Raw genomic sequence first — 19928 nt, forward strand, 5'->3', positions numbered from 1 at the left:
TGCTTAGAAACCTCAGTGCTTTGCACTCTCAATGCTCAGCATCCTCAGTGCTTAGTTTAGAACCCTCAATGCATAAAATCCTCAAGGCATAGAATCCTCATTGCTTAGAATCCTCAACACTGAGAAACCTCAATACTTAGAATCCTACATGCTTAGCTTAGAATCCTCAATGCTGGGAATCCTCAATGATTAGCATCCTCAATGCTTAGAATCCTCAATGCCAAGCTTAGAATCCTCAATGCTTAGAATCCTCAATGCTTAGAATCCTCAATGCGTAACATCCTCAATGCTAAGAATCCTCAATGCCTAGAAACCTCAATGCTTATCAACCGCAATGCTTAGCTTGAAATCCTCAAACCTTAGAACACTCAATGCTTAGAAACCTCAATCCTTAGCATCCTCAATGCTTAGCTTAGATTCCTCGATGCTTAGAATCCACAATGCTTATAATACTCAAAGCTTAGAATCCTCAATGCTTAGCATCCACAATGCATAAAAAACTCAATGCATAGAGTCCTTAATTTTTAGTAACCTCAATGCTTAGTATCCTCAATGATTAGAAACCATATAGCTTAGAGACCTTAATTTTTAGTAACCTCAATGCTTAGAAACCTCAACGCTTTGCACCCTCAATGCTAAGAATCCTCAGTGCTTAGTTTAGAACCCCAAATGCATAAAATCCTCAATGCATACAATCCTCATTGCTTAGAATCCTCAACACTGAGAAATCTCAATACTTAGAATACTCAATGCCAAGCTTAGAAACCTCAATGCTTGGAATCCTCGATGCTTAGAAACCTCAACGCTTATAATCCTCAGTGCTTAGCATCCTCAATGCGTAGAATCCCCAATGCTTAGAAACCTCAATGCTTAGCATCCTCAATCCTTAGTATGCTCTATGCTTAGCTTAGAATCCTCAATGCTTAGAATCCTCAATGCTTAGCATCCTCCATGCACTGCTTAGAAACCTCAATGCCTAGAATCCTCATAGCTTAGAATCCTCAACGCTGAGAAATTTTATTGCTTGGAAACCTCAATACTTAGCATCCCTAATGCTTAGAAACCTCAATGCATAGAGGCCTTAATGCTTAGAAACCTCAAAGATTAGAAAACTCAATGCTTGGCTTAGAATCCTCAATGCTTAGAAACCTCAATGCATAGAGACCTTAAAGCTTAGAAACCTCAATGCTTAGAGTCCTTAATGCATAGAATCCTCAATACATAGAATCCACAATGCTTAGCATCCTCATTGCTTAGCATCCTCAATGCATACCTTAGAATCCTCAATGCTTAGAAACCTAAACGCGTAAAATCTTCAATGTGTAGAATGCTCATTTCTTAGAATCCTCAATGCTGAGAAACCTTATTGCTTAGAAACCTCAATGCTTAAAGTACTAAATGCTAAGAATCCTCAATGCATACCTTAGAATCCTCAATGCTAAGACTCCTCAATGCTTAGAATCCTCAATGCATAGCTTAGAATCCTCAATGCTTAGAATCCTCAATGCTTAAAATAGAATCCTCAATAGTTGGAATCCTCAATGCTTCACATCCTCAATGCTTAGCTTAGATACCTCAACGCGTAAAATCTTCAATGTGTAGAATGGTCATTTCTTAGAATCCTCAATGCTGAGAAACCTTATTGCATAGAAACTTCAATGCTTAAAGTCCTAAATGCTTAGAATCCTCAATGCATAGCTTAGAATCCTCAATGCTTAGAATCCTCAATGCTTAGCTTAGAATCCTCAATGCTTAGAAACCTCAATGCTTAGAAACCTCAATGCACAGAGTCCTTAATGCTTAGAAACCTCAATACTTAGCATCCTCAGTGCTTAACGTAGAATCCTCAATTCTTAGAAACCTCAATGCTTAAAATCCTCAGTGCATAGCATCCTCAACGCGTAGAATCCCCAATGCTTAGAAACCTCAATGCTTAGCATCCACAATCCTTAATATGCTCTATGCTTAGCTTAGAATCCTCAATGCTTAGAATCCACAATGCTTAGCATCATCCATGCATTTCTTAGAAACCTCAATGCCTAGAATCCTCATTCCTTAGAATCCTCAACGCTGAGAAATTTCATTGCTTTGAAACCTCAATGCTTAGCATCCCAAATGCTTACAAACCTCAATGCATAGAGGCCTTAATGCTTAGAAACCTCAAAGATTAGAAAACTCAATGCTTGGCTTAGAATCCTCAATGCTTAGAATCCTCAATGCTTAGAATCTTCAATGCTTAGAATCCACCATGCATAGCTTAGAATCCTCAATGCTTAGAATCCTCATTACATAGCTTAGAATCCTCAATGCTTAGAATCGTCAATGCTTAGCATCCTCAATGCTTAGCATCCTCAATGCTTAGCATCCTCAATGCATAGAATCCTCAATGCTTAGAATCCTCAATGCTTAGAATCCTCAATGCTTAGAATCCTCAATGCTTAGCATCCTCAATGCTTAGAATCCTCAATGCTTAGCTTAGAAACCTCAATGCTTCGAATCCTCAATGCTTAGAATCCTCAATGCTTAGAATCCTCAATGCTTAGAATCCTCAATGCCTAGCTTAGAATCCTCGATGCTTAGAATCCTCAATGCTTAGAATCCTCATTGCTTAGAATCCTCAATGCTTAGAATCCTCAATGCTTAGAATCCTCAATGCCTAGATTAGGATCCTCGATGCTTAGAATCCTCGATGCTTAGAATCCTCAATGCTTAGAATCCTCAGTGCTTAGAATCCTCAATGCTTAGAATCCTCAATGCTTAGCATCCTCAATGCTTAGCTTAGAATCCTCAAAGCTCAGGATCCTCAATGCTTAGAAACCTCAATGCACAGAGTCCTTAATGCTTAGAAACCTCAATACTTAGCATCCTCAGTGCTTAGCTTAGAATCCTCACTGCTTAGAAACCTCAGTGCTTAGAATCCTCAGTGCTTAGCATCCTCAACGCGTAGAATCCACAATGCTTAGAAACCTCAATGCTTAGCATCCTCAATCCTTAGTATGCTCTATGCTTAGCTTAGAATCCCCAATGCTTAGAATCCTCAATGCTTACAAACCTCAATGCTGAGAAATTTTATTATTTGAAACCTCATTGCTTAGCATCCCAAATGCTTACAAACCTCAATGCATAGAGGCCTAAATTCTTAGAAACATCAAAGATTAGAAAACTCAATGCTTGGCTTAGAATCCTCAATGCTTAGAATCCTCAATGCTTAGAATCCTCAATGCTTAGAATCCACCATGCATAGCTTAGAATCCTCAATGCTTAGAATCCTCAATGCTTAGCATCCTCATTACATAGCTTAGAATCCTCAATGCTTAGAATCCTCAATGCTTAGCATCCTCATTGCTTAGCATCCTCATTGCTTAGCTTAGAATCCTCAAAGCTCAGAATCCTCACTGCTTAGGAACCTCAATGCTTAGCATCCTTCATGCATTGCTTAGAAACATCAATGCGTAGAATCCTCATTGATCAGAAATTTTATTGACCTGAAACCTCAATGCTTAGCATCCCTAATGCTTACAAACCTCAATGCATAGAGGCCTTAATGTTTAGAAACCTCAAACATTAGAAAACTCAATGCTTGGCTTATAATCCTCAATGCTTAGAATCCTCAATGCTTAGCATCCTCAATGCTTAGCATCCTCAATGCTTAGCATCCTCAATGCTTAGAATCCTCGATGCTTAGAATCCTCAATGCTTAGAATCCTCAATGCTTAGCATTCTCAATGCTTAGAATCCTCAAAGCTCAGGATCCTCAATGCTTAGAAACCTCAATGCACAGAGTCCATAATGCTTAGAAACCTCAATACTTAGCATCCTCAGTGCTTAGCTTAGAATCCTCACTGCTTAGAAACCTCAATGCTTAGAATCCTCAATGCATAGCTTAGAAACCTCAATGCTTAGAATCCTCAATTCTTAACATCCTCAATGTTTAGAATCCTCAATGCATAGCATAGAATCCTCAATGCTTACAATCCTCAATGCTTAGCATCCTCAATGATTAGCATCCTCAATGCAAAGCTTAGAATCCTCAATGCTTAGAATCCTAAATGCTTAGAATCCTCAATGCTTAGCATCCTCAATGCTTAGCTTAGAATCCTCAAAGCTCATGATCCTCAATGCTTAGAATCCTCAATGCTTAGAATCCTCATTGCTTAGAATCCTCAATGCTTAGCATCCTCAATGCTTAGCTTAGAATCCTCAAAGCTCATGATCCTCGATGCTTAGAAACCTCAATGCACAGAGTCCTTATTGCTTAGAAACCTCAACACTTAGCATCCTCAGTGCTTAACTTAGAATCCTAACTGGTTAGAAACCTCAATGCTTAGAATCCTCAATGCTTAGAATCCTCAATGCTTAGCATCCTCAACACTTAGCATCCTCAGTGCTTAACTTAGAATCCTCACTGGTTAGAAACCTCAATGCTTAGAATCCTCAAAGCTCAGAATCCTCACTGCTTAGGAACCTCAATGCTTAGCATCCTCCATGCATTGCTTAGAAATCTCAATGCGCAGAATCCTCATTGCTTAGAAATTTTATTGCTCTGAAACCTCAATGCTTAGCATCTCCAATGCTTAGAATCCTCAGTGCATAGAGGCCTTAATGTTTAGAAACCTCAAAAATTAGAATACTCAATGCTTGGCATAGAATCCTCAATACTTAGAATCCTCAATGCTTAGAATCGTCAATGCTTAGAATCCTCAATGCTTAGAATCCTCACTGCTTAGAATCCTCACTGCTTAGAAACCTGAATGCTTAGAATCCTCAATGCTTAGAATCTGCAATGCTTAGCTTAGAAACCACAATGCTTAGAATCCTCAATGCTTAACATCCTCAATGCTTAGAATCCTCACTGCTTAGCTTAGAATCCTCAAAACTCAGAATCCTCACTGCTTAGGAACCTCAATGCTTAGCATCCTCCATGCATTGCTTAGAAACCTCAATGCGCAGAATCCTCATTGCTTAGAAATTTTATTGCTCTGAAACCTCAATGCTTAGCATCCCAAATGCTTACAAATCTCAAGGCATAGAGTCCTTAATGTTTAGAAACATCAAAGATTAGAAAACTCAATGCTTGGCTTAGAATCCACAATGCTTAGCATCCTCAATGCTTAGCATCCTCAATGCTTAGCATCCTCACTGCTTAGAAACCTGAATGCTTAGAATCCTCAATGCTTAGAATCCTCAATGCTAAGAATCATAAATGCTTACAATCCTCAATGCTTAGAATCCTCAATGCCTAGCTTAGAATCCTCAATACATAGAATCCTCAATGCTTAGAATCCTCAATGCTTAGCATCCTCAATGCTTAGAATCCTCAATGCTTAGCTTAGAATCCTCACTGCTTAGAATCCTCAATGCTTAGAATCCTCAATGCTTAGAATCCTCCATGCATAGCTTAGAATCCTCAATGCTTAGAATCCTCAATGCTTAGCATCCTCCATGCATTGCTTAGAATCCTCAATAGTTAGAATCCTCAATGCTTCGCATCCTCAATGCTTAGCTTAGAAACCTCAATGCTTAGAATCCTCAATGCTTAGCATCCTCAATGCTTAGCATCCTCAATGCTTAGCATCCTCAATGCTTAGCATCCTCAATGCTTAGAATCCTCAATGCATAGAGACCTTAAGGCTTAGAAACCTCAATGCTTAGAGTCCTCAATGCTTAGCATCCTCAATACATAGAATTCTCAATGATTAGAATCCTCAATAGTTAGAATCCTCAATGCCTAGAATCCTCAATGCTTAGAATCCTTAATGCTTAGCATCCTCAATGCTTAGCATCCTCAAAGCTAAGCTTAGAATCCTCAAAGCTCAGGATCCTCAATGCTTAGAAACCTCAATGCACAGAGTCCTTAATGCTTAGAAACCTCAATACTTAGCATCCTCAGTGCTTAGCTTAGAATCCTCACTGCTTAGAAACCTGAATGCTTAGAATCCTCAATGCTTAGAATCCTCAATGCTGAGCTTAGAATCCTCAATGCTTCGCATCCTCAATGCTTAGCATCCTCGATGCATAGCTTAGAATCCTCAATGCTTAGAATCCTCAATGCTTAGAATCCTCAATGCTTAGCATCCTCAATGCTTAGCTTAGAATCCTCAAAGCTCAGGATCCTCAAATGCTTAGGAACCTCAATGCACAGAGTCCTTAATGCTTAGAAACCTCAATACTTATCATCCTAATTGCTTAGCTTAGAATCCTCACTGCTTAGAAACCTCAATGCTTAGAATCCTATATGCTTAACATCCTCAATGTTTAGAATCCTAAATGCATAGCTTAGAATCCTCAATGCTTAGCATCCTCAATGCTTAGCATCCTCAATGCTTAGCATCCTCAATGCTTAGAATCCTCAGTGCTTAGAATCCTCAATGCTCAGAATGCTCAATGCTTAGAATCCAAAATGCTTAGCTTAGAAACCTCAATGCTTAGAATCCTCAATGCTTAGAATCCTCAATGCCTAGCTTAGAATCCTCAATGCTTAGAATCCTCAATGCTTAGAATCCTCATTGCTTAGAATCCTCAACGCTGAGAAATTTTATTGCATTGAAACCTCATTGCTTAGCATCCCTAATGCTTACAAACCTCAATGCATAAAGGCCTTAATGCTTAGAAACCTCAAAGATTAGAAAACTCAATACTTGGCTTAGAATCCTCAATTCTTAGAAACTTCAATGCATAGAGTCCTTAAGGCTTAAAAACCTCAATGCTTAGAGTCCTTAATGCTTAGAATCCTCAATACACAGAATCCACAATGCTTAGAATCCTCAATAGTTAGAATCCTCAATGCTTAGAATCCTCAATGCATAGCATAGAATCATCAATGCTTAGAATCCTCAATCCTTAGTATGCCCTATGCTTAGCTTAGAATCCTCAATGCATAGAATCCTCAATGCTTAGAAACCTCAATGCTTAGAATCCTCAATGCTTAGAATCCTCAATGCTTAGAATCCTCAATGCTTAGCTTAGAAACCTCAATGCTTAGAATCCTCAATGCTTAACATCCTCAATGTTTAGAATCCTCAATGCATAGCTTAGAATCCTCAATGCTTAGCATCCTCAATGCTTAGCATCCTCAATGCATATCTTAGAGTCCTCAAAGCTCAGGATCCTCAATGCTTAGAAACCTCAATGCATAGAGACCTTAAGGCTTAGAACCCTCAATGCTGAGACTCCTTAATGCTTAGAATCCTCAATACATAGAATCCTCAATGCTTAAAATCGTCAATGCTTAGCATCCTCAATGCTTAGCATTCTCATTGCTTAGCTTAGAATCCTCACTGCTTAGGAACCTCAATGCTTAGCATCCACCATGCATTGCTTAGAAACCTCAATGCGCAGAATCCTCATTGCTAAAAAATTTTATTGCTCTGAAACCTCAATGCTTAACATCCCTAATGCTTACAAACCTCATTGCATAGAGGCCTTAATGTTTAGAAACCTCAAAGATTAGAAAACTCAATGCTTGGCTTAGAATCCTCAATGCTTAGAATCCTCAATGCTTAGAATCCTCAATGCTTAGAATCCTCAATGCTTAGCTTAGAAACCTCAATGCTTAGAATCCTCAATGCTTAGAATCCTCAATGCTTAGAATCCGCAATGCTTAGCATCCTCAATGCCTAGCTTAGAATCCTCAATGCTTCGAATCCTCAATGCTTAGAATCCTCAATGCTTAGAAACCTCAATGCACAGAGTCCTTAATGCTTAGAAACCTCAATACTTAGTATCCTCATTGCTTAGCTTAGAATCCTCACTGCTTGGAAACCTCAATGATTAGAATCCTCAGTGCTTTGCATCCTCAATGCATAGAATCCCCAATGCCTAGAAACCTCAATGCTTAGCATCCTCAATCCTTAGTATGCACTAGGCTTAGCTTAGAATCCTCATTGCTTAGAATACTCAACGCTGAGAAATTTTATTGCATTGAAACCTCATTGCTTAGCATCCCTAATGCTTACAAACCTCAATGCATAAAGGCCTTAATGCTTAGAAACCTCAAAGATTAGAAAACTCAATGCTTGGCTTAGAATCCTCAATTCCTAGAAACCTCAATGCATAGAGACCTTAAGGCTTAGAAACCTCAATGCTTAGAGTCCTTAATGCATAGAATCCTCAATACACAGAATCCTCAATGCTTAGAATCCTCAATAGTTAGAATCCTCAATGTTTAGAATCCTCAATCCTTAGTATGCCCTATGCTTAGCTTAGAATCCTCAATGCATAGAATCCTCAATGCTTAGAAACCTCAATGCTTAGAATCCTCAATGCACAGAGTCCTTAATGCTTAGAAACCTCAATACTTAGCATCCTCAGTGCATAGCTTAGAATCCTCAATGCTTAGAATCCTCAATGCTTAGAATCCTAAATGCTTAGCTTAGAATCCTCAATGCTTCGAATCCTCAATGCTTAGAATCCTCAATGCTTAGCATCCTCAATGCTTAGGATCCTCAATGCTTAGCTTAGAATCCTCAAAGCTCAGGATTCTCAATGCTTAGAAACCTCAATGCACAGAGTCCTTAATGCTTAGAAACCTCAATACTTAGCATCCTCAGTGCTTAGCTTAGAATCCTCACTGTTTAGAAACCTCAGTGCTTAGCATCCTCAATGCGTAAATTCCCCAATCCTTAGAAACCTCAATGCTTAGCATCCTCAATCCTTAGTATGCTCTATGCTTAGCTTAGAATCCTCAATGCTTAGTATCCTCAATGCTTAGCATCCTCATTGCTTAGCATCCTCATTGCTTAGCATCCTCATTGCTTAGCTTCGAATCCTGAAAGCTCAGTATCCTCACTGCTTAGGAACCTCAATGCTTAGCATCCTCCATGCATTGCTTAGAAACCTCAATGCGTAGAATCCTCATTGCTTAGAAATTTTATTTCTCTGAAACCTCAATGCTTAGCATCCCTAATGCTTACAAGCCTCAGTCCATAGAAGCATTAATGTTTAGATACCTCAAAGATTAGAAAACTCAATGCTTAGCTTAGAATCCTCAATGCTTAGAATCCTCAATGCTTAGAATCCTCAATGCTTAGAATCCTCAATGCTTAGCATCCTCAATGCTTGGCATCCTCAATGCTTGGCATCCTCAATGCTTAGAACCCTGAATGTTTAGAAACCTCAATACTTAGAATCCTCAATGCTTAGAATCCTCAATGCTTAGAATCCTCAATGCTTAGAATCCTCAATACTTAGCATCCTCAGTGCTTAGCTTAGAATCCTCACTGCTTAGAAATCTCAATGCTTAGAATCCTCAATGCTTAGAATCCTCCATGCATAGCTTAGAATCCTCAATGCTTAGAATCCTCCGTGCATTGCTTAGAATCCTCAATAGTTAGAATCCTCAATGCTTAGCATCCTCAATGCTTAGCATCCTCATTACATAGCTTAGAATCCTCAGTGCTTAGAATCGTCAATGCTTAGCATCCTCCATGCATTGCTTAGAAACCTCAATGCGCAGAATCCTCATAGCTTATAAATATTATTGCTCTGAAACCTCAATGCTTAGCATCCCTAATGCTTACAAACCTCAATGCATAGAGGCCTTAATGTTTAGAAACCTCAAAGATTAGAAAACTCAATGCTTGGCTTAGAATCCTCAATGCTTAGAATCCTCAATGCTTAGAATCCTCAATGCTTAGCATCCTCAATGCTTAGCATCCTCATTGCTTAGCATCCTCATTGCTTAGCTTCGAATCCTCAAAGCTCAGAATCCTCACTGCATAGGAACCTCAATGCTTAGCATCCTCCATGCATGCATAGAAACCTCAATGCGTAGAATCCTCATTGCTTAGAAATTTTATTGCTCTGAAACTTCAATGCTTAGCAACCCTAATGCTTACAAACCTCAGTGCATAGAGGCCTTAATGTTTAGAAACCTCAAAGATTAGAAAACTCAATGCTTGGCTTAGAATCCTCAATGCTTAGAATCCTCAATGCTTAGAATCCTCAATGCTTAGCTTAGAAACCTCAATGCTTAGAATCCTCAATGCTTAGAATCCTCAATGCTTAGAATCCTCAATGCTTAGAATCCTCAATGCACAGAGTCCTTAATGCTTAGAAATCTCAATGCTTAGCATCCTCAGTGCTTAGCATCCTCAAAGCGTAAAATCCCCAATGCTTAGAAACCTCAATGCTTAGCATCCTCAATCCTTAGTATGCTCTATGCTTAGCTTAGAATCCTCAATGCTTAGAATCCTCAATGCTTAGAATCCTCAATGCTTAGCATCCTCAATGCTTAGCATCCTCAATGCTTAGAATCCTCAATGCTTAGAAACCTCAATGCTTAGAAACCTCAATGCTTAGAATCCTCAATGCTTAGAATCCTCAATACTTAGAATCCTCAATGCTTAGAATCCTCAATGCTTAGAATCCTCAATGCTTAGAATCTTCAATACTTAAAATCCTCAATGCTTAGCATCCTCAATATTTAGTATGCTCTATGCTTAGCTTAGAATCCTCAATGCTTACAATCCTCAACGCTTACAAACCTCAATGCTGAGAAATTTTATTGTTTGAAACCTCATTGCTTAGCATCCCAAATGCTAAAAAACCTCAATGCATAGAGGCCTTAATGCTTAGAAACCTCAAAGATTAGAAAACTCAATGCTTGGCTTAGAATCCTCAATGCTTAGAATCCTCAATGCTTAGAATCCTCCATGCATAGCTTAGATTCCTCAGTGCTTAGAATCCTCAATGCTTAGCATCCTCCATGCATTGCTTAGAATCCTCAATGCTTAGAATCCTCAATGCTTAGCATCCTCAATGCTTAGCATCCTCATTACATAGCTTAGAATCCTCAATGCTTAGCATCCTCAATGCTTAGCATTCTCAAGGCTTAGCATCCTCAATGCTTAGCATCCTCAATGCTTAGAATCCTCAATGCTTAGAATCCTCAATGCTAAAGCATCCTCAATGCTTAGCATCCTCAATGCTTAGCATCCTCAATGCTTAGAATCCTCATTGCTTAGAATCCTCAATGCCTAGAATCCTCAATGCTTAGAATCCTCAATGCTTAGAATCCTCAATGCTTAGCTTAGAAAACTCAATGCTTAGAATCCTCGATGCTTAGCATCCTCAATGCTTAGAATCCTCAATGCCTAGCTTAGAATCCTCAATGCTTAGAATCCTCAATGCTTAGAATCCTCAATGCTTAGAATCCTCAATGCTAAGAATCCTCAATGCTTAGAATCCTCAATGCTTAGAATCCTCAATGCTTAGAAACCTCAATGCTTAGAATCCTCAATGCTTAGAAACCTCAATGCTTAGAAACCTCAATGCCTAGCTTAGAATCCTCAATGCCTTGCTTAGAATCCTCAATGCTTAGCTTCCTCAATGCTTAGAATCCTCAATGCTTAGCTTAGAATCCTCAATGCTTAGAATCCTCAATGCTTGGAATCCTCAATGCTTAGAATCCTCAATGCTTAGAATCCTCAATGCTTAGAAACCTCAATGCTTAGAATCATCAATGCTTAGAATCCTCAATGCTTAGAACCCTCAATGCTTAGAATCCTCAATGCATAGAATCCTCAATGCTTAGCATCCTCAATGCTTATCATCCTCATTACATAGCTTAGAATCCTCAATGCTTAGCATCCTCAATGTTTAGCATCCTCAATGCTTAGCATCCTCAATGCTTAGAAACCTCAATGCTTAGAATCCTCAATGCTTAGAAGCCGCAATGCTTAGAATCCTCAATGCTTAGCATCCTCAATGCTTAGCATCCTCAATGGTTAGAATCCTCAATGCTTAGAATCCTCAATGCTTAGAATCCGCAATGCTTAGAATCCGCAATGCTTAGAATCCTCAATGCTTAGAATCCTCAATGCTTAGCATCCTCAAAGCTTAGCTTAGAAACCTCAATGCTTAGAATCCTCATTGCTTAGAATCCTCAATGCTTAGAATCCTCAATGCTTAGCATCCTCAATGCTTAGAATCGTCAATGCTTAGCATCCTCAATGCTTAGCATCCTCAATGCTTAGCTTAGAAACCTCAATGCTTAGAATCCTCAATGCTTAGAATCCTCAATGCTTAGCATCCTCAATGCTTAGAATCCTCAATGCCTAGCTTAGAATCCTCAATGCTTAGAATCCTCAATGCTAAGAATCCTCAATGCTTAGAATCCTTAATGCACAGAGTCCTTAATGCTTAGAAACCTCAATACATAGCATCCTCAGTGCTTAGCTTAGAATCCTCACTGCTTAGAAATCTCAATGCTTAGAATCCTCAGTGCTTAGCATCCTCAACGCGTAGAATCCTCAATGCTTACCATCCTCAATCCTTAGTATGCTCTATGCTTAGCTTAGAATCCTCAAGGCTTAGAATCCTCAATGCTTACAAACCTCAATGCTGAGAAAATTTATTGTTTGAAACCTCATTGCTTAGCATCCCAAATGCTTACAAACCTCAATGCATAGAGGCCTTAATGCATAGAAACCTCAAAGATTAGAAAACTCAATGCTTGGCTTAGAATCCTCAATGCTTAGAATCCTCAATGCTTAGAATCCTCCATGCATAGCTTAGAATCCTCAATGCTTCGAATCCTCCATGCATTGCTTAGAATCCTCAATAATTAGAATCCTCAATGCTTAGCATCCTCAATGCTTAGCATCCTCAATGCTAAGAATCCTCAATGCTTAGAATCCTCAATGCTTAGCATCCTCATTGCTTAGCATCCTCATTGCTTAGCATCCTCATTGCTTAGCTTCGAATCCTCAAAGCTCAGAATCCTCACTGCATAGGAACCTCAATGCTTAGCATCCTCCATGCATTGCCTAGAAACCTCAATGCGTAGAATCCTCATTGCTTAGAAATTTTATTGCTCTGAAACCTCAATGCTTAGCATCCCTAATGCTTACAAACCTCAGTGCATAGAGGCCTTAATGTTTAGAAACCTCAAAGATTAGAAAACTCAACGCTTGGCTTAGAATCCTCAATGCTTAGAATCCTCAATGCTTAGCATCCTCAATGCTTAGCATCCTCAATGCTTAGCATCCTCATTGCTTGGAATCCTCAATGCTTAGAATCCTAAATGCTTAGCATCCTCAATGCTTAGCATCCTCAATGCTTAGCATCCTCAATGCTTAGCATCCACAATCCTTAGCATCCTCAATGCATATCTTAGAATCCTCAACGCTCAGGATCCTCAATGCTTAGAAACCTCAATGCACAGAGTCCTTAATGCTTAGAAACCTCAATACTTAGCATCCTCAGTGCTTAGCTTAGAATCCTCACTGCTTAGAAACCAGAATGCTTAGAATCGTCAATGCTTAGAATCCTCAATGCTGAGCATAGAAACCTCAATGCTTAGCATCCTCAATGCTTGGCACCCTCATTGCTTAGCATCCTCATTGCTTAGCATCCTCATTGCTTAGCTTAGAATCCTCAAAGCTCAGAATCCTCACTGCTTTGGAACCTCAATGCTTAGCATCCTCCATTCATTGCTTAGAAACCTCAATGCGCAGAATCCTCATTGCTTAGAATCCTCAACGCTAAAGCATCCTCAATGCTTAGAATCCTCAATGCTTAGAATCCTCAGTGCTTAGAATCCTCAGTGCTTAGCTTAGAAACCTCAATGCTTAGAATCCTCAATGCTTAGAATCCTCAATGCTTAGCATCCTCAATGCTTTGCATCCTCAATGCTTAGAATCTTCAATGCTTAGAATCCTCAATGCTTAGAATCCTCAATTCTTAGAATCCTCAATGCTAACAATCCTCAATGCTTAGAATCCTCAATGCCTAGAATCCTCAATGCTTAGAATCCTCAATGCTTAGAATCCTCAATGCTTAGAATCCTCAATGCCTAGCTTAGAATCCTCAATGCTTAGAATCCTCAATGCTTAGAATCCTCAATGCTTAGCCTAGAAACCTCAATGCTTAGAATCCTCAATGCTTAGAATCCTCAATGATTAGAATCCTCAATGCTTAGAATCCTCAATGCTTAGAATCCTCAATGCTTAGAAACCTCAATGCACAGAGTCCTTAATGCTTAGATACCTCAATACTTCGCATCCTCAGTGCTTAGCTTAGAATCCTCACTGCTTAGAAACCTCAATGCTTAGCATCCTCAATCCTTAGTATGCTCTATGCTTAGCTTAGAATCCTCAATGCTTACAATCCTCAATGCTTATAAACCTCAATGCTGAGAAATTTTATTGTTTGAAACCTCATTGCTTAGCATCCCAAATGCTTACAAATCTCAATGCATAGAGGCCTTAATGCTTAGAAACCTCAAAGATTAGAAAACTCAATGCTTGGCTTAGAATCCTCAATGCTTACAATGCTCAATGCTTAGAATCCTCCATGCATAGCTTAGAATCCTCAATGCTTAGCATCCTCAACGCTTAGCATCCTCAATGCTTAGCATCCTCAATGCATAGCTTAGAATCCTCAAAGCTCAGGATCCTCAATGCTTAGAAACCTCAACGCTTATAATCCTCAGTGCTAAGCATCCTCAATGCGTAGAATCCCCAATGCTTAGAAACCTCAATGCTTAGCATCCTCAATCCTTAGTATGCACTATGCTTAGCTTAGAATCCTCAATGCATAAAATCCTGAATGCTTAGCATCCTCCATGCACTGCTTAGAAACCTCAATGCCTAGAATCCTCATTCCCTAGAATCCTCAACGCTGAGAAATTTTATTCCTTGGAAACCTCAATGCTTAGCATCCCAAATGCTTAAAAACCTCAATACATAGAGGCCTTAATGCTTAGAAACCTCAAAGATTAGAAAACTCAATGCTTGGCTTAGAATCCTCAATGCTTACAAACCTCAATGCATAGAGACCTTAAAGCTTAGAGACCTCAATGCTTAGAGTCCTTAATGCTTAGAATCCTCAATACATAGAATCCACAATGCTTAGCATCCTCCTTTCTTAGCATCCTCAATGCATACCTTAGAATCCTCAATGCTTAGAAACCTCAACGTGTAAAATCTTCAATGTGTAGAATGCTCATTTCTTAGAATCCTCAATGCTGAGAAACCTTATTGCTTAGAAACCTCAATGCTTAATGTCTTAAATGCTTAGAATCCTCAATGCTTAGAATCCTCAATGCTTAGAATCCTCAATGCTTAGCATCCTCAATGCTTAGCTTAGAATCCTCAAAGCTTAGGATCCTCAATGCTTAGAAACCTCAATGCACAGAGTCCTTAATGCTTAGAAACCTCAATACTTAGCATCCTCAGTGCTTATCTTAGAATCCTCACTGCTTAGAAACCTCAATGCTTAGAATCCTCAGTGCTTAGCAACCTCAATGCGTAGAATCCCCAATGCTTAGAAACCTCAATGCTTAGCATCCTCAATCCTTAGTATGCTCTATGCTTAGCTTAGAATCCTCAATGCTTAGAATCCTCAATGCTTAGAATCCTCAATGCTTACAAACCTCAATGCTGAGAAATTTTATTGTTTGAAACCTCATTGCTTAGAATCCTCAATGCTTACAAACCTCAATGCATACAGGCCTTAATGCTTGGAAACCTCAAAGATTAGAAAATTCAATGCTTGGCTTAGAATCCTCATAGCTTAGAATCCTCAATGCTTAGAATCCTCCATGCATTGCTTAGAATCCTCAATAGTTAGAATCCTCAATGCTTCGCATCCTCAATGCTTAGCTTAGAAACCTCAATACTTAGAATCCTCAATGCTTAGCATCCTCATTACATAGCTTAGAATCCTCAATGCTTAGCATCCTCAATGCTTAGCATCCTCAATGCTTAGCATCCTCATTGCTTAGCACCCTCATTGCTTAGCTTAGAATCCTCAATGCTTAGCATCCTCAATGCTTAGAATCCTCAATGCTTAGCATCCTCAATGCTTAGCATCCTCAATGCTTAGCGTCCTCAATGCTCAGCGTCCTCAATGCTTAGCGTCCTCAAAGCTTAGCGTCCTCAATGCTTAGCGTCCTCAATGCTTAGCGTCCTCAATGCTTAGAATCCTCAATGCTTAGAATCCTCAATGCTTAGCATCCTCAATGCTTAGCATCCTCAATGCTTAGCATCCTCAATGCTTAGCATCCTCAATGCTTTGCTTAGAATCCTCAATGCTTAGAATCCTCAATGCTTAGAATCCTCAATGCTTAGAATCCTCAATGCATAGCATACTCATTGCTTAGCATCCTCATTACTTAGCTTAGAATCCTCAAGGCTCAGAATCCTCACTGCTTAGGAACCTCAATGCTTAGCATCCTCGATGCATTGCTTAGAAACCTCAATGCGTAGAATCCCCATTGCTTAGAAATTTTATTGCTCTGAAACCTCAATGCTTAGCATCCCTAAAGCTTACAAACCTCAGTGCATAGAGGCCTTAATGTTTAGAAACCTCAAAGATTAGAAAACTCAATGCTTGGCTTAGAATCCTCAATGCTTAGAATCCTCAATGCTTAGAATCCTCAATTCTTAGAAACCTCAATGCACAGAGTCCTTAATGCTTAGAAACCTCAATAATTAGCATCATCAGTGCTTAGCTTAGAATCCTCACTGCTTATGAACCTGAATGCTTAGAATCCTCAATGCTTAGAATCCTCAATGCTTAGCTTAGAAACCTCAATGCTTAGAATTTTCAATGCTTAACATCCTCAATGTTTAGAATCCTCAATGCATAGCTTAGAATCCTCAATTCTTAGAATCCTCAATGCTTAGAATCCTCAATGCTTAGAATCCTCAATGCTTAGCATCCTCAATACTTAGAATCCTCAATGCTTAGCATCCTCAATGCTTAGCTTAGAATCCTCAAAGCTCAGGATCCTCAATGCTTAGAAACGTCAATGCACAGAGTCCTTAATGCTTAGAAATCTCAATACTTAGCATCCTCAATGGTTAGCATCCTCATTACATTGCTTAGAATCCTCAATGCTTAGAATCCTCAATGCTTACCATCCTCAATGCTTAGCATCCTCATTGCTTAGAATCCTCATTGCTTAGCTTAGAACCCTCAATGCTCAGCATCCTCGGTGCATAGAAACATCAATGCTTAGCATCCTCAATGATTAGAATCCTCAATGCTTAGAATCCTCAATGCCTAGCTAAGAATCGTCAATGCTTAGAATCCTCAATGCTTAGAATCCTCAATGCTTAGAAACCTCAATGCACACAGTCCCTAATGCTTAGAATCCTCAATACTTAGCATCCTCAGTGCTTAGCTTAGAATCCTCACTGCATAGAAACCTGAATGCATAGAATCCTCAATGCTTAGAATCCTCAATGCTTAGCTTAGAAACCTCAATGCTTAGAATCCTCAATGCTTAACATCCTCAATGTTTAGAATCCTCAATGCATAGCTTAGAATCCTCAATGCTTAGAATCCTCAATGCTTAGAATCCTCAATGCTTAGCATCCTCAATGCTTAGCTTAGAATCCTCAAAGCTCACGATCCTCAATGCTTACAAACCTGAATGCATAGAGGCCTTAATGCTTAGAAACCTCAAAGATTAGAAAACTGAATGCTTGGCTTAGAATCCTCAATGCTTAGAATCCTCAATGCTTCGCATCCTCATTGCTTAGCTTAGACTCCTCAAAGCTCAGAATCCTCGGTGCATAGAAACCTCAATGCTTAGCATCTTCAATGCTTAGAATCCTCAAAGCTTAGAATCCTCAATGCTTAGCTTCCTCAATGCTTAGAATCCTCAATGCTTAGCATCCTCAATGCTTAGCATCCTCAATGCTTAGCATCCTCAATGCTTAGCATCTTCAATGCTTAGCATCCTCAATGCTTAGAATCGTCAATGCCTAGCTTAGAATCCTCAATGCTTAGAATCCTCAATGCTTAGAATTTTCAATGCTTAGAATCCTCGATGCTTAGGAACCTCAATGCACAGAGTCCTTAATGCTTAGAAACCTCATTACTTAGCATCCTCAGTGCTTAGCTTAAAATCCTCACTGCTTAGAAACCTCAGTGCTTAGAATCCTCAGTGCTTAGCATACTCAACGCGTAGAATCCCCAATGCTTAGAAACCTCACTGCTTAGCATCCTCAATCCTTAGTATGCTCTATGCTTAGCTTAGAATCCTCAATGCTTAGAATCCTCAATGCTTACAAACCTCAATGCTGAGAAATTTTATTGTTTGAAACCTCATTGCTTAGAATCCTCAATGCTTACAAACCTCAATGCATAGAGGCCTGAAGGCTTAGAAACCTCAAAGATTAGAAAATTCAATGCTTGGCTTAGAATCCTCATAGCTTAGAATCCTCAATGCTTAAAATCCTCCATGCATTGCCTAGAATCCTCAATAGTTAGAATCCTCAATGCTTCGCATCCTCAATGCTTAGCTTAGAAACCTCAATGCTTAGAATTCTCAATGCTTAGCATCCCCATTACATAGCTTAGAATCCTCAATGCTTCGCATCCACAGTGCTTAGCTTAGAAACCTCAATAGTTAGAATCCTCAATGCTTAGCATCCTCATTACATAGCTTAGAATCCTCAATGCTTAGCATCCTCAATGCTTAGCATCCTCAATGCTTAGCATCCTCAATGCTTAGCATCCTCAATGCTTAGCTTAGAATCCTCGGTGCTTAGAAACCTCAATGCTTAGCATCCTCAATGCTTAGCATCCTCAATGCTTAGAATCCTCAATGCTTAGCATCATCAATGCTTAGCATCCTCAATGCTTAGAATCCTCAATGCTTAGAATCCTCCATGCATTGCTTAGAATCTTCAATAGTTAGAGTCCTCAATGCTTAGCATCCTCATTACATAGCTTAGAATCCTCAATGCTTAGAATCATCAATGCTTAGCATCCTCAATGCTTAGCATCCTCAATGCTTAGCATCCACATTGCTTAGCTTAGAATCCTCGGTGCTTAGAAACCTCAATGCTTAGCATCCTCAATGCTTAGCATCCTCAATGCTTAGAATCCTCAATGCTTAGCATCCTCAATGCTTAGCATCCTCAATGCTTAGAATCCTCAATGCTTAGCATCCTCAAAGCTTATAATCCTCAATGCTTATAATCCTCACTGCTTAGCATCCTCAATGCTTAGCATCCTCAATGCTTAGAATCCTTAATGGTTAGCATCCTCAATGCTTAGCATGCTCAATGCTTAGCATCCTGAATGCTTTGCTTAGAATCCTCAATGCTTAGAATCCTCAATGCTTAGCATCCTCCATGCCTCTCTTAGAATCCTCAATGCTTAGAATCCTCAATGCTTAGAATCCTCAATGCTTAGCATCCTCAATGCTTAGCATACTCATTGCTTAGCATCCTCATTGCTTAGCTTAGAATCCTCAAAGCGATGAATCCTCACTGCTTAGGAACCTCAATGCTAAGCATCCTCCATGCATTGCTTAGAAACCTCAATGCGTAGAATCCCCGTTGCTTAGAAATTTTATTGCTCTGAAACCTCAATGCTTAGCAACCCTAATGCTTACAAACCTCATTGCATAGAGGCCTTAATGTTTAGAAACCTCAAAGATTAGAAAACTCAATGCTTGGCTTAGAATCCTCAATGCTTAGAATCCTCAATGCCTAGATAAGAATCCTCAATGCTTAGAATCCTCAATGCTTAGAAACGTCAATGCACAGAGTCCTTAATGCTTAGAAACCTCAATACTTAGCATCCTCAGTGCTTAGCTTAGAATCCTCACTGCATAGAAACCTGAATGCTTAGAATCCTCAATGCTTAGAATCCTCAATGCTTAGCTTAGAATCCTCAATGCTTAGAATCCTCAATGCTTAGCTTAGAAACCTCATTGCTTAGAATCCTCAATGCTTACAAACCTCAATGCATAGAGGCCTTAATGCTTAGAAACCTCAAAGATTAGAAAACTAAATGCTTGGCTTAGAAACCTCAATACTTAGAATCCTCAATGGTTAGCATCCTCATTACATAGCTTAGAATCCTCAATGCTTAGAATCCTCAATGCTTAGCATCCTCAATGCTTAGCATCCTCAATGCTTAGCATCCTCATTGCTTAGAATCCTCATTGCTTAGCTTAGAAT

This window comes from Coturnix japonica, chromosome 31 (assembly GCF_054131305.1).
Source record: "Coturnix japonica strain WE chromosome 31, WE-NBRP24, whole genome shotgun sequence".
NCBI lineage: Eukaryota > Metazoa > Chordata > Aves > Galliformes > Phasianidae > Coturnix > Coturnix japonica.